Source organism: Octodon degus, unplaced genomic scaffold, assembly GCF_000260255.1.
Source record: "Octodon degus isolate 3935 unplaced genomic scaffold, OctDeg1.0 scaffold00089, whole genome shotgun sequence".
Lineage (NCBI taxonomy): Eukaryota > Metazoa > Chordata > Mammalia > Rodentia > Octodontidae > Octodon > Octodon degus.
Genome location: NW_004524665.1, coordinates 5,119,392 through 5,122,867, shown reverse-complemented (window position 1 = coordinate 5,122,867; position 3,476 = coordinate 5,119,392). Strand labels below are relative to the sequence as shown.

General features: G+C 45.0%; 1 pseudogene; it reads right to left on the bottom strand.

The window, feature by feature from the left end:
* Nucleotides 1-761: 761 nt before the first annotated feature.
* On the bottom strand, nt 762-3,000 carry LOC105742990 (annotated as a pseudogene).
* Nucleotides 3,001-3,476: the final 476 nt, after the last annotated feature.

Below are 3,476 nucleotides of genomic sequence, written 5' to 3'. Positions count from 1 at the left end.
TCAAAAAATACACAAGCAAATGAAGAATTGCTAAGCTTTGCAGGAGGATGAATGGGGCAAAAATAAAACTCAGACAAGAGCACAGTCGATGACTCCATTCACATAACATTTCAAAGGCAGGCAAAACTCATGTGTGGAGTTAGGTGTCAGGGCCCCCCTTGGTCACCTCTGGATTCTTGCTCTGGGTGCCTTTCTGCCCGGGGCTCGCACTCCCAAGTCTAGCGCGCTCCCTGCTTACTGTCTCCACTTGTTTCTATAGGTCACACTTTAGTTTTAAAGGGAAGGAGGGGAAAATCATCCCCCGAGAAGAGAAGTGAGAGCAACTTGTGAGTGAAAGTAAATTCACGCCCGCTCATTTCCTGAAGGGCCCAGGGATAATCCATGTTATTAGGGCTGGGCTTGGAACAAGATGAGTCACCCTGCCGAATGCACCATGGTCTAAGAGGCTCTTTGAGTAATTCCCGCATGAATAAGAACCTGAGATTAGTCACCGACTACTAAAGCACTATGCTATTTGAATTAGGAGCCAGCAAAATTAAACAAAACCTATTAAAACATGTTTTTGAACAGAGAATTTACACTTCCGATGTGAGTTCCAAGAAAAGCGAGCATCACCTCGTGCTGTGTGCGCCAGGACTGCAGGTTCCACAGCCATGCACGCAGGACAGACGACTGCTCAGGGAGCCGCAAGCCCGGGGTTCCAGCAGCAACACAAGGGGTCACTTTTTCTATTTTTCTGCAAAGCTTTATTTCAGAAGGGCTCAGTCCTTCTTGGCAGCTGCCTTCTTCATGGTGGCCAGCACGTTGCTCAGCTTCTCACATTCCTCTTGGTGCGCATGTGCATCTCCACTCTTTTCTTGATGAACTTGAGGGTGCGTTTGTCCTTGAAGACCTTGAGCAGCTCCGTTGTGCACCGCTCGTAGGGGGCAAAGCCACACACCTCCTGGATCATGTCCCACACTAACTGGTGTGTTGGGTGAGGTGTCCTCGATGGCAGTTTTGCCTCACTTTGCTCACATTCTTAGTCACCTTGTGGCCCTGTTGAGGGCCACGGCCATGGGATAGTGGAGGGCCGTGGCTACTGTTCCTCAATGGTTGCTGTGGCAGAAAGACCAGCCAGGGGGTCACTTTTTAAAGACTCTATTGTTGGGTCTGCCAGATAGCTCAGAGGATTAAAGTGCCTGCTTACACAGATGTAGGGCTTGGGGACTTGATCCCCAGGCCTGCTGTGCCAGCCCTGCACCTGGGGTACACTGAGACATAGATTGAGACTGGGCATGGTGGCACGCACCTGTAATCCCAGAGCTTGGGAGGCTGAAAGCAGGAGAATCACTCTGAGTTCAATCTGTGCAGTGAGACTGCAGACCCTGTACTAAATTAAAAAAAAAAAGTAAATAAAAGACTCTATTGGTATTTGATGGTTTGCTTTTTACCCTTAGCATGGGTAGCTAATGACAGCAGAAAGTATCAATATAAGAGGTGACTGGAAACTGTGATGAAGGCCTAAATTTATAAATACAAGGGCAAGAAAAGGCACATTGCCATGGATTCCCCCCCTCGAACGTTTGCTTGAACACACTTATGCCATCATTCTGGACACTTTCCGAAGCAGTTCTGGAAGTTCTGTTTTGGGAGTGTCTTTATAGGGTGTGACAGAAAGTATGGTGAATGTTCCTGCTGACTGCCATCAGGAAAGCACTAGAATGTGTCCCAACCACTTGCTCACCACCTCTGGCACTATGTCCCTCCTGGCTCTTCCCTAGAACCAAAATAATTATGAAAAGAAAACAAATTTCCTTAGGACATCATAGCAGCTGTGACAGCACGACTCAAGACACCCATGGAAGAGGACTCCCAGAATTGCTTCAGAAAGGGACAGAGCAGTGGGAAAAGTGTGTTCCAAGTGAAGAGAAGTCTTTAGAGCAGGATTAATGGCAATGGTTCTTGTACTGTGATAAAAGAAATTTAAACACACACTACATTTTTTCTATTCCTTGCACATCACAAGGAACGCAGCATAACAACCCAGAAAAGAAGTCAAACTGGTCTTTTTTTTTGGTACTGGTAATCGAACTCAAGATTTTCTGTTTGCTGGGCAGGTGCTGCATTGTTGTTGAGCTATGTCCTCAGCCATCAAACTGGAATTTAAGAACAACACTTCCTCCACAAAAACAAAGCCTCCAGCCCAGTCACTCCTTTGTCTTCTGCAGCTGGAGAATGTGAAATCTTGGAAATATGGTCCAGAAAAGTCACCACAAAGGCTTGCTGAGGAGCAGCGGATGGGCAAATCCCTGCAATTTAGGGCCCACCACTGCCCAGAATCTTGGCTGGCAACCTCCCCCCCGATCTTACCAGTCTCCTCCTCACTGATTTGACAATGCCTGGAGTTTGCTCGAGAATGCCAGCCTACTTTACAGTGAGAAACAGGGAGTGACTCTCAGCAAGCTGACTACATTGAAGGCCATCTCACCAAGAAATCTCCGTAAGAAAGCAAAACACACACACACACACACAAAAAAAAAAAAAAAAAAAAAAAAAAAAAAAAAAAAAAAAAAAAAGCAAAACACAGTCAGGCCAAGGATATAGCTCAGCTGCATAATCGCCTGCCTGGCAAGAGCAAGGTTCTGAGTTCAATTCTCGGTTTAAAAAATAACAAAGTACTTTGTCAACACTGAACAAAAGTAAAAGAGGTCCCCTGGAGTCTGCTCTGGCTTGAATGCATGCCTCAAAAGCTCACGAGAGCCTCTATCTTGGCAATCCTGGCTCTCTGGACACCAGAGCCAAGACCACCACAAGCACCTCCCCAAACTGCGCAACTTAGTGATTTGGCAAGACTCTGTATTAAAAAATAACTAAAGGATGGGGAGGTAGCTCAGGCACAGAAGGCCCGGGTTCAGTCTCCAGTACTGAAACAGATTTTCGAAAGTTGGAAACTTAGCCCCCACATTCACTTTTTTAAAGTTCATGGCACATTTTAATGTGCATATTGGCCACCGTCATCGTAGTGAATCTGTACCCGTCCACGACACAACTTGGTTCTTTCATTCCCTGTTCCCATACCCTCCCTTCAACTTCTCTTTCTCTTATTTACAAAAGCTTTGTCTCTATTATTTATTTCTTTTTTCATTTTTTCCCTCTTCCCTCCTTCCCCCCCTTCCTCACTTCCCAGTTTCCCTTCCCATTTGGACATTTTCTCCCTATTTCACAATATCTGTTATATACCCTGGTGCTCATTTATACTTTGAGTTTCTCGCCAGAGAAGCAATTTGGTTTTGCACATGTGTGGCTGACTTATTTCATTTAAGACTGTAGACTTAATTTGTACGTATTTAACTAGGAATGTCTCAAGATTACCCTTGTTTATGTCAGAGTAGTATTTCTTTTTTCCCCCATAATTTTATTGATAAACAAATAGCAATGAGACAGTTTCAAATCAAATTGGTAGGACAGTTTCAATAATTAACACATTGCATACA